This window comes from Dreissena polymorpha, chromosome 11, assembly GCF_020536995.1.
Source record: "Dreissena polymorpha isolate Duluth1 chromosome 11, UMN_Dpol_1.0, whole genome shotgun sequence".
In the NCBI taxonomy this organism is placed as follows: Eukaryota; Metazoa; Mollusca; class Bivalvia; order Myida; family Dreissenidae; genus Dreissena; species Dreissena polymorpha.
Window position 1 is genome coordinate 77,323,087 of NC_068365.1, and position 13,380 is coordinate 77,336,466.

The following is a 13,380-nucleotide window of genomic DNA, read 5'->3' on the forward strand; positions in this document are numbered from 1 at the left end:
AACGCTTTGACCAATCAAATATATTATAAGGAATAGTACTATTTTATGTTTATGTGCATTTCAGTATAAAACGAGATGTTTTATGTAGAAAGGACGTTCTGCGGTTAGATTTAAAAGGAACTTTGAAACTTATAATTATAATTTTGGTTTTGGAAAATATCTTTGTAGAAAAATAAAAGAAATAGTAATGAATCAGTCAAAGACTTGTCTTGTTTCTGTAAGTTAAATCAAATACATTGACACTCAATTACGCTACATGTAATAAATTGGTGCCGTGACCAGAATCAACCGGAAGTGCCACTTCTAATTCACGGGCCAGAAGGACGAAGACGTGCCGGACCTCCACAACGAACGGGCAAATAATCGGTGAGTGACTTACTTATTTTCCTTTGGTTAATTATCTAAGATGGCAGAACAAGCAGTACCAGTATTCTTTCAAAATTTCAGTGAACAAATTAGAGGTGTATCAGATGCTATTGGAACTCAAAGCGTCTCACAAGTAGTTCAAACTTTTGACGGATATCCTAAAGAATTCAAAAATTGGATCAGAAACATAGAAAAATATGGGGTGCTTTCGCGGGGACCAAGTAAAATTAGTAGCTTACCAATCTAGTAGGGGACTTATTAGCGATTACATCCATAGGTATTTAACTGAATTTCCTGATGAGTCATGGGCAACCTTAAAAGCTGAACTTAAAGCAAGATTCGCAGAAATCCAGGACCCTCATTATGCTCTCGCTCTCTTAAAAACTGTCAAACAACAACCCGACGAACATGTTCAATTATTCGCGGAAAGACTCCTGTCTTTATAAAATGAAGCATATGAAAACGTTGATGAAAATCTCGAAATCATTGAAAGTCAATTAATTGGAACTTTCATTGATGGCTTTAGACATGATTTTTTACGCCTAAAATTAATGCGCGAAAATTCAACTACTTTAGTGGCGGCGGTAAACTCTGCAATGGCCGAGCAGAATATAAGGGCAAGATTCGAATTAAGATCACATTTAAGTCATAATTACGTTCAACCGACACAAAATGGACCTGTACCCATGGAAATTGATCATTTGAGAACATCAAACGCTTGCACGTATTGTAAGAAACAGGGTAATGTTATACAAGACTGTAGACATAGGAAACGCGAAATAAAGGCATATACGGTAGGACAAAACGGTAACGCATGCAAGAACGAATATGACAAAAATTGGAAAGACATAATTGATTGATGGACTTGTGGAAAATTGGGACACTTCAGTAGGGAATGTACTAAAAAAAGACCGTACCTTAATAAAAAAATCTAGGAAAGTCTTACCAAAAAGGGGTCTATGGTAGGGACGAAAGCGTAAAGACGTATAATATTGCTTTGTGGGGTAATCCAAATTCTTGTCTCATTTCAATAGGAGGTTGTAAATTTAGAAGTTTGATTGACACGGGTGCTGCATATAGACTCTTTGCTAAAGCTAAAAGAAATAGCATACGTTCAAATCAAAATTATGACTTCACTGGAATAAGTAATTCTTTCTTTGATAATGAACCTGATTTAACAATTGTTAATGCAGTTGTCAAAACAACATGTGATCGTAAATTGCCCATTCTAATTATAAACAATACTCATAAAACAATTAGTCTAAAACGTAATTGTCCCATAGGCCAAATTCAGTCTAAACAAGATAGCGAAATTTGTCCTGTAGAAAGCATTATAAAAAATTACACACCCAAAGCAGGCTTATCTAAAGATGAAATCTTATCAGATTTGCATGTAGCTGAAGATCAAAAAGAAAATATTCTCTCGATACTCTTAAAACACAGAACTCTCTTTGCAAGAAATAACTTAGAATTAACTCAAACTTCATCAATAGAATTTACCATACCTACAGGAGATCATCCGCCTATTAAACTGAAGCTATATCGAACTGAAATTAACAACAAAATATTCATAGATAAAGCGATTGACGAAATGTTAGACGCAAAAATAATTACACCATCAAGGAGTCCCTGGAGCGTTCCTATAGTTTAAGTAGACAAAAAGAAAAATACACAGAATTCAAACAACGATAATAAAGACGAGAAAAGATTTTGCGTTGATTTCAGACAACTTAACAAAATTACAAAATCAGTAGGTCTCCATTACCATTTATTGATGATATTTTGGTTTTATTAGGTAAAAGTAAATATTTCACTACTTTGGATTTAATATCAGAATATTAGCAAATTCCCATAAAAGAAGAAGATAAAGAAAAAAGAACAGCATTTTCGTCCGGATTTAGAGGCCTTTTCAGTTTAAAGTCTTACCCTTTGGGGTTAAGAATGGGTCTGGAATTATTCAGGAATTAGCAAATAAAGTACTCAAGGGATGTGAGGGATTTGCGATAGCCTATCAAGATGATATTCTCATTTTTTCACCTGACTTGCAATCTCACTTATCTCACGTAAATATAGTACTACAGAGTCTCAGTAACCATAACCTGAAGCTTAAGCTATCAAAATGTTAATTCTTTCAAAAAGTGACCAAATATCTAGGTTTTATCATTGATCAAAACGGCATAAGGCCAGACACAGTAAAAGTCGAATATATCAGACAATACCCTAGACCAAAATGCGTGCGTGATGTCCGATCTGTCTTAGGTGCAGCGGGATTTTATAGGAGATTTTGCCCTTCGTATTCTGACATGGTTGAGCCTCTTATTAATCTCACGAGAAAGAATGTCCCATTTATATGGTCAAAACAATGTGAGGATAGTTTTATACAATGAAAAGACTCATTTACACAAATTCCTTATCTGTCATATCCCGATCCGAAAAAAGGTTATATATTGTTTACCGATGCCTCTGATAAATGCATAAGTGCTTGTTTTACTCAACAATGTGAAGATGACGAAACTGGGGATAATGTAAATGAAAAACAAATATTCTTTATATCGCACAGATCAAGCCCAACACAATGTAAATATAGTATCATTGAACAAGTATGTTAAAGCATATTTTACAGTGTAAGTAAATTACACCACTATTTACACAATGCTGAATTTATCATTAGAACAGACCATAAACCACTAAAATACCTTCTCGAATATACAATGCAAAACAAGAAAGTACAACTTTGGGCGCTCAGTATAGCAGAATCCAATTGCAAAATTGAGTATATTTCAGGAAAAAAGAATACTATTGTTGATTTTCTCAGTAGGCTCCCTAACACCAAAGTCACAAATACCAGAAAAGGATAAGAACGAATTAGAACTAGATATCAGTGATAAACATTAGAAGATAAATTCGGAGATTAAACAACCAGAACCAATCTACGAAATAAATATAATTGACTCAACTCATATTGATCATAGACAAAAAATTGATAACAACACAATCCCACAAAATGACGAAACAATAGAAATCGATAAAATAAACGAATGCAACGTGGAAATAGAGCAAGAAAAAGACCCTTATATATATGAGATTAAAACAAGATTAAGATTAGGGAAACACAACAAAAATGAAGATGATAGATTTCTTATGGTTGATGGGATACTGCACACGATATCAAAAGTAGATGAAGAACCTACTCTTAGGCTTTTTGAACCTAACAACCTGACGGATTCAGTTAAGAAGCAATATCAGGATGAAAACGGCCATCCCGGTTGTCAAAGACTTTTTCATACAATAAAAGAAAAATATTAGTGGCCTTAAATGATAAAAGAACTTAGTGATTATGTGTCTAAATGCATTACGTCCAATATCGTCAAATACCTCAATACCGTCATTCCCTTTCTCAGCTGTTTCCATAGATATATGCGGGCCATATCCAAAAACGATTTCCGGAAATAGATATATAATATGTTTCGTAGATCAATACTCAGGATACGTAGAGGCATTCCCATCACCAGATAAATCTTTTGGTAGCGTAATACACCTGTTAATGAACAAAATTTCATGTCGACACCCATGTCTGATAAGGATAATTACTGATAACAGTAAAGAATTCACTAGCACGGCATTTACAGAAACATTAAAATCAATGAATATCCAACATGTCAAAACATCTACATATCACCCTGAGACTAATGGCAGGAATGAACGCTCCCACTCAACTATGAACAATATACTATCAAAACGTGTTCAAGAAAATGTTCAACAATGGGATTTACATTAAAACATGTCTTTGGCAGCCATACAATTTTCCACTTCATGAATATCAAAACAACTTTCTTCTTAGTTTTTAACAGAGACCCCATTCATCCAATAGACAATTTGTTAAAACTTAGACGTTAATATCACGGTGAAGATTATCATAAAATAATATGAGAAGAACACAAATAATTTTAAAAGGTATGTGTCCAAATTCAAAAATCTAAACGTAAACAAGCTGATTATGCGAATAAAAATACAAAAGATATTAAATTCGACGTCAATGACCCAAATTACTACAAAAACTTTCAACGTACAAATAAATTAGACAGTAAATTGAGTCCCTACTACCGTATTCGAGTAAATCAATACAAGGATTACCTATCATTACTAGACAAACCCGTCAAATCCGGGACAATTCTGACAATGAAGAAGATATCCCTTTGGCGCAATTACAAAAACATTTAAGAAACAAACAATTCAATTACAATACTTCAAGCTCTAGCGACTCTGATACGCATCAGTACGATAGGGTTGAATTACAATACCCGACCTCACGTCAATTAGACACTGATTCAACAGATAATCAGATACAAATCGACGAAGTAGCTATTAAACGTAAGTAAAGGAAATAAATAGAAAAACGTCAAAGATCCAATAAATCCATAAAGAAAGTGATTTTCACATGCCTTGAGGCAATAGCTGACCATATGTAAATATTTGCATTAACGATCACACAGCAAAGCAATTTTAATGTCTTTACGCTGGAATGACTCCAAATGTTGTAAATAGCTTGTAATTTAGTAAATAGGTCATAATACTATACTTCTTCTTTGTAATATTTCAGATTATGTTACCATCATTTGTTTTGATATTATCGTTGCGCTTGATCGTTGGGCTTGAAATTAATGAAAATGTCATATTTCAAAAAGTTAACAAAGTGTTTGTGACCAGAGCTCATTTGCAAGTAGCACTACTTCTCGACACCACTGTCTTTTCTACGTATCTTACACAGCTTGAAACACGACTGGAAAATATCACAAATGCCACGAATTACATGACGAATCAATTCAGACGAAATGACATAGTGTTACAAACTGACGCTTTTGAACAAGCATTCGCACAGCTCCATACAGAAATCGAATACATCCGTTCTGACCATGACAACGTACTTGACAGTTACCTAGATTATAAAACGCTTAGTCATACCCCAAAGCGCTCATTATTAGCCCTAGGCGGATTCTTCCATTTTTTTGGCACAGCTGACGATTTTGACATCCGTAATATTCAAGTACATGTTAATCAACTTCAAGAAAGTCAGAAAACTGTTATCCATGTCCTACAAAATAGTTTATCCATCCTAAATGTTACCCAGCAATACATATCTGAGAATCGTCACTCAATTAACACTTTGATATCTACTCTTAGACAACTTTATGAAAACATAAGAACACACATGAGCGTATACAGGCCATGTCTCACGCTATTCAAGATTACACACTTAGTTACAACTCACTTAAGCTCATAATTAATCAATTAAGCAAGGCTGTTTTACACGCGTCACTCCATCTAGAAGCTTTTAAGGAACAACTTAACATGCTCAGCACGGACAGCTTTTTTCCGTCTCTTATTTCACCTATTCACCTCAAAGACGTACTAATGGACATTGCGACGAAACTACCTAGTAATTTACAACTACCAGCTAATCCCAAGACCGACCTATGGCATTATTATCAATCTACCTCGACGACCGCCATCATGTCACCTACCGCTATTATGATTACAATGGACATCCCTTTCCTTGAAATAGGAGATTTCTTTGACGTGTATGAAGTATTCGATTTCGATATGCCCTACTCACCTGTTAATGAAACTATCAATGACAAAAACATCCATTATACCATGTCCGCTAGATATGAAGTAGAACCTAATGGCTTCTTAATTGATCAGGCGCAAAATCACTACTGCATATTGACAGATTATGAACTAAGAACATGTCAATCGCAACGCACATGTGACATACAATCTCCATTCTACCAAGTGGACATGTCTAAATTATGTGTCATAGCTATTATGGTTAACAACACTCAACACATAAAGGATTTTTGCAAAGTGCTCATACACCCTAACACTATTTTTTCCTGCTGCCAAATATTAAGGATCTGGTAACTGGGCGATAGCTTCCAGACAAGATCTACGCCTTGTAAAAATATGTCAAGGCCATTCCCAAAATAAAATAGGTGCTCGCGCACTTGCGCCCATAGACATTGTTTATATACCCATAAACTGCCGCGCCTATAATGAACACTTTACGTTAAATGCTTGGTACGTTAACTCTAGCCAAACCCGCCTTCAAAACGAAAAACTTGAATTGCCTACTTAAGGGTTCTTCAATTTGGGAACCATGCCATACCTCTCTCATAAATTTTTCAAAAATAGAAATGCCTCATGAACTCGCAAACATCAGAGAAATACCTATGGAAGCTTTAATAACAACACTGCAAAATATCAGACAATTAAATGATATTGACGCAACGTCCGATAATTTTCTATTGTGGGGATACATTGTCATAGGAGTGGTGACAGCTCTGAGTTCTGGTGAAGCACTTCTCATTTACTGTAAATGTAAACGCATGACCCGATCTAATCGTCCCATAATTGCCCAATTTCGATCTGCCAACGATGATATGCGTCTGGGAGAAATCAGTCCCCCGGGTTATGTGGGCGTGGCCTCCTGCGACGTTGCTTCCGAACCTCTCGTACCCGAGGTCAAAAAGCCCTCGGCACCCATGCAACAGACACGAACACTGTCATCCCTATACCCGTCTCTACGAGGGTAACGCACCCTTTCAGAATGATACTTGACGTTAACAACTTGTTAAAAACATCATTATCTAACATTTGATCCAAGTTGTGAACCATTAACCAGCGCCATGGGCTGTTTACTGGATATTATCACCTATCGTCAATAATGAACAGAACAATAACTGATTGAAATGAATAATAAATACGGAACATTATTTAGTGCACTCCTGAGTCGATCGATCTAGTTGCGCAAATTAACTGTAAATAGTTGATGATGGATTACCTTATATTCTTCTATGAACATTTGGATTTATAACTGTACATACGTAGTGAAAGTTATTGGACTATAATCTAACCAACATTGGATGATATGTGACTACGATGCGTATATAATACACCATGACTGCTTTCCGCACAATGATACACCATGACAATAATTGTTTATTCCACACGTTTTTCTGCCGCAGACACCAACAATAACCGAAAGCGTATCGCCGACCGTTACACACAAACCAACGCCGACGTCATCCACCTCCATCAACGTCATCGCCACTGACGACGTCCACCTCCATCAACGACATCGTCACTGACGTCATCCACCTCCATCAACGACATCGCCACTTACGTCATCCACCTCCATCAACGACATCGCCACTGACGTCATCCACCTCCATCAACGACTCAACGACATCGCCACTTACGTCATCCACCTCCATCAACGACATCGCCACTGACGTCATCCACCTCCATCAACGACATCGCCACTGACATCATCTACCTCCTTCAACGACATCGCCACTGACGTCATCCACATTCATCAACGACATCGCCACTGTCGTCATTCACATCCACAACATCGCCACTTCCATCCGCCCTCCACTGCAACACACACCCACAGCCATATCTGCATCCAAAAGACCCACAGCCGCCGCCGCTCCATACGTCACTAATTTTATTCAACAAAGACTTTACTTACCATAATTTTTTATTTTATTTTATCTTTCATTAATTGCGAAAATGTACACCATTGACGTAATCATTCACCTCAGTTTTTGGCTTTACCATTCTGCATTCATTCAGGCCCTCATTCGGTTTTCACCAAAACTCTACATTCAAAATATCATACCCACCACACTACCAATTAAGGAATCACAGTTAAGTTACATCAAATCCGTTACCTTATCTCTACATTTCAAAACATGGGCACCATAGAACACATACATGACATGTCAATATTCACGTACATGATGGTATCGGGAGAAATACAAATTGACACCATGGTCTTCCTCATCGAATACTTAGACATACCTGTTCTACACCAGCAAATGTACGATCACTTATCAAGCGTTAACCATACACAAAATATCTACCTCTGTAAGGCTATCATTGGAACTTACGGATTTGAATATCCACAATCCATAAAAGCATTTCGCTTCCTAATACGGGCAACATCACTTCCAAGAAAATTCCGCAAACACATGTCTATCGCTACATTTTACCATACTGACAATAAGCAACTACACGATCGCATGCACAAATTCATCGCTACAGGTCGCCGCGGAAAGACACAAGTACACCCATATATTCTTTGTCAAATCTGTCTACATTTCAATTTCGGCGGCGAAAGAACACATTGTTGTAATCAAGGTTATCACGTCACATGTGGCAATCCACATCAGGTTATAATGAACAGACATGTCTGCCGATTTTGCTTCAAGGAACTACAGGAATCGGACTTACAATTTATCCACGCTCGGCATCAACTACCACAATTCCGTAGGTTAAGAGGAAGAAAACATTACCACTCAAAAAAGGTCTGGCTCTCCGCTGCGGAATTACATACCGTGGTATGTCAACCAGTTCACTCTGTTGGTGGCTTTCTCTATACTGTGGAACACTGCCATTACTGGTTAAGTCTACTCCAAAGGGTAATAGCTGATCGCTGGGAAGATACGCCGTATGTAGTTTTAGGCCAACCCAATCCTGAAATTCCAGTCTATGACGTCAGGAGAAATGATCCGAGAGCTAAACGCATACGTCGCCATCATCGCAATCTGTTACTACCCTTTGGAGTAGACTTAACCAGTAATGGCAGTGTTCCACAGTCTAGAGAAAGCCACCAACAGAGTGAACTGGTTGACATACCACGGTATGTAATTCCGCAGCGGAGAGCCGGAAGTACAGTTTCCCAGGACGACAAAAACTCGTGTGTTGACGAAGTTCCAGTTTTACGCCGTTCCGCTAGGAAACGAAATCCGCCTAAATGGAGAACATCCAGAGATTTCGTGTATTGAGACAGTGAACTTTGTGCAATATGACAAACTGTATTAAGTAAACGTTGACCGTTAGTGAAAATGGATAGTGCGTGTGTGTTTTTTTATGCTGTGATATATAGTAATTGAATATCGTTAATATGTATCACGTGTAATTGTGTTTTTTTAGTATAAATATGCATGCCTCTAATAATGTGAATATTGCTTAATGTCAGCTTGTAATATTCAAAATGTGGTGAATTTTTTAAAATATATAGATGGTTCACTATATATGCGTTTGTTATTTAGTAGTCCGTATAAAGCCGGTTCTGACATGCTCTAAGTTAAAAGTTTGAGCATATTTGCTTAAAATATAAGAACCCTATTGACTTATTATTTTCTCTATGTGTTGATATTAATTTAAATGTCGGGACGACATTTATACACCGGGGGGATATTGTCATAGGGTGATTATAATGCCATAGGTTGATTAAATCGATGTTAGAATTCAAAGCCACTATCTTTAAGTAGGCATAGTCAATTGTTATTAGAATTGTAGTTGTAGTATTAGTAGTGTTTAACCGCTATTGTTATACTTCATGCTAACACCGTTTATGCGCACGAGCACTTGATTAATAATCCTTTTCGCGCCACTGTCCAAAAGCGGTAGCGACGGTCAGATAGCTAGACGCCATTTGAATGTGCCGATTTAGCAGTTGTTTATAAATACATCTGCAGGTATTTCATGTTATTATTATTATTATTATCATTACTATTATTATTATTTTATAATGTTTATTATTATTATTATTATATTGAAATAATATTGTGTTGTTAAACATGTCGATGCGGTTGCATTGTTTGCATTGTTATATGTTTGCTATATTGAAATGATTAATCATCTATTCTTTAACATATATCCATTTATCTTCATATTATAATTAAATGCTATTGTTGCAGATTAATTCATATTTATTTGTCTGCACGGGGAAATTACACAGAGAAACATCAACCGTTGTTGGTATTATTCTCCACCCACTACGGCTGGCGAGGCCGGCAACACAACCCAAAAAAACAGATAGATACGACTGGTCAATACGATTCCTGTTCAATCCACTCAAATGAAATAGTCATGGTGTACATACGTCACGGTATTATATTGTAATGATTTGTTGTATTTTATTGTCATTGTCTTGTAGTCTTAATATTTAGTAACAAACTTATCTTAAATATAGTCAGGACTTTGCCAGTAATTCAAATAAATTGTATTTCAACAACATTTTCATGTATTTTATAGTTGCGAAAGAATGATTTTTTTCTATCATAAAATATATAAAAAATAAGGGGGAAGGTTGTGTAACGTAACAGCATTTTTGCTATTAAGGGGGCAGTGGATATATTTTTGACCAAATTTCGTGTTCCGAAAGGCCGCAAACAGTCCATTTCATCAAAACAGAAAGTGTACGAGAAAGTATTTTTGTGTCAGTGTCATAACATAGGCAACATACATTGAAAATACAACCAAAGACAAGACTGGCTTCTTCACTTGTGAAACTATGGCCCTTGATCTTTCCCCCCACCCACCTCATTTTAATGAAAAATTGAGAAATTTGACCCATTTCATGGCATGCATTGTACATTAAAACAGAATGCAATCCTAGTTTTTGCTACATTACTCATTAATTTCATCACTGTGATGTGTTTATTCACCTAGAAAAGTGTCTCCAATTCGTTTAGATTTTTCACAATTTACCTTCAAAGTTCTGTTCTGTTTCTGCATCTTGAAATATTGACCTCCAACAAAAGTGAAAACCTCTTTTTTGAAGATTCAAAATTTTCTTGCTAGGGAGCTGTCACTAGTTTCAATATTTTTTTCCAAAAAGTTGAGACATTCTTTCTAAAACCTAACACAAGAAATATATCTTATATATATACCTAATTGATTTTTAAAGACCATAGGTTACCCCTACCCTAAAAATATGTAATTTTCATGGACCCCCCCCCCCCCCTTTCACTGATATATCCCTTGCCACCTAAGATTTGAGCCGCTGACTTGGGAAAGTCATTGCAATTGAGGTTTTTAACTGATTTATATTATTTTGTAAAGGTATATTTTACTGAAACCTGAGAAACATCGTTACCAGCGAAATTGCTCTCTCAACTGAGCTTACAGAATCGCCACATAGTGTCCCTTTACGTACATACTTCATGGCATGACATTATGACTACTACCTATAAGATATGTGTATGTCTTGCTATTTTAAGATTGTCTCATTATGGCACAGGAACTGTTATTATTATTTTATAACGCATATGTTTTGATTCATTTATCACAAACTTGAAACTGCAACAAACCGGTCTTCATATATCTTTAATTCGAATATATGATTTCAAAATTTTATGAATTCAATATACTTAGCATATTTGTTTGTTTCCGTCAAATATCGATTTTAATTCGCGTGTATCCATAAGCAATATTGTTTCTATGAAAGCGAGTAAATGAAACGGTTGTTCGACTGAAACCAAAAATATTACTTTTATTTTATTCTGACAAAATTATTATTTGGGTACTGTTACTTTAGCGGTAACTATAATGACCTGTTGGGGGCCCCCAAATTGTATGAGCGCTAAATACAATACGCGCAGCAAATTCACACAAAAATACATTTAAGGAAGAATAAATCTTTAATCTGTAACAAAAAAAAAATATCGAGTAGAAGCAAGCATAATCATATCAAATCAGTATTATATTATCGTATAATCAGACTTATTTTATTATTATGATGGCGTAGTCACATGTGAGGTATATTTTACATATACATTTCCAAAGTGGTCACCTTTTTATACAAAACGCTGCAACACTAAATGTTAACAATTAAACAGTTTTAAAACTGAACAGTTCGTGTTAACTGTAAATCTTTTTGGATGATATTTCAACGCCATCACTGCAATCAGACGGATGCGCTTGGAGAGTGGTTTGAGCAAGCACGATTGGCGAATCGTCCTATGTTCGGAATTGGGTATAATCTGATGATTGAATACATGTTTCTTCGTGAAACCCATTTCTGAGCAATTGAAATCAAAAGTCATGTTATCGTTGAAATTTGTATTTCACTTATTGAAGGGTGTGGATGGATTTCGATTCTGGTTTGCAACATTTCCTGATTGCAATGTGAGGGAATCTTTGAAATTTCAAAAAAAAAATTAACATCTTTTAAATTTTTGGATTGATAATGGTTTTAGACAGTTAAACAGCCAGCGATTAACACAAGTGTATCTTGAAATATGTCATATATGATGAACATGGACGTTTTCATCAGTCAGCCTCAGTATTTTCTTGCGCTGTAGACAGCTTTTTAAGACCTAACTTAAGTAGACCTAACTTATGTATTGTGTCTCTTTTCCTGTACATTCAGTCACTAGCTATAAAATTATATTGAATGTTTATCTTTAATGAACACAACTATATTTGTTTCAATATTAGTTAAGCATTAACTTAAAAAACTAACTTCTTTACAACAAATGATTTACGAATGATAATTTCTTGAGTAACTACTGTTTAAATCTTTCCTATAAATGTGTTCGGATGTCATTTTGAAATGAAAACGTGTTAAGTAATTGTAACTCAGGACGTTTGTTAGTATTATTTAGGCAAGTCTTCAAGATGACCATTTAACGCCAATATAATTAATTTTCATAAATATTTACAGAATAATATATATTTGCGCATGCATATTTATTTTGTTTGCTCATTTTCGACAAAACTTAGATAGATCTCTTTTACATTTTATAATCCACTTTTTTCAACAAATAATGAATGAAAATGCAATGAATGTTACTTTCATTTATATATTAAAGTGATATTATGGGCATATAACAGTTTATAGGTGTCTATCGCAACTGTTGTTTATTTTTTGGTGTTTTCACTTTATATACACTTATATTTGTTAATGCAGCATCAACATTCTAAAACAATATCACGGAAAGAGAAAAATAATCCATTTGAATATCAACCGTACTTGCGTTTGATAACTGATCATGCATGTACGATGTGAACCTAAATTTAGTTTTAGTGCAGATTCGTTTATACGACACAAAGACACAATTTTGTTTTACGGATCATTTCGGCTTACAGGACTGGGTGAGTCCCGTAAGAAATCGAATATAAAATATATTTTTTATAAACAACTCGTAGCAAGATGAG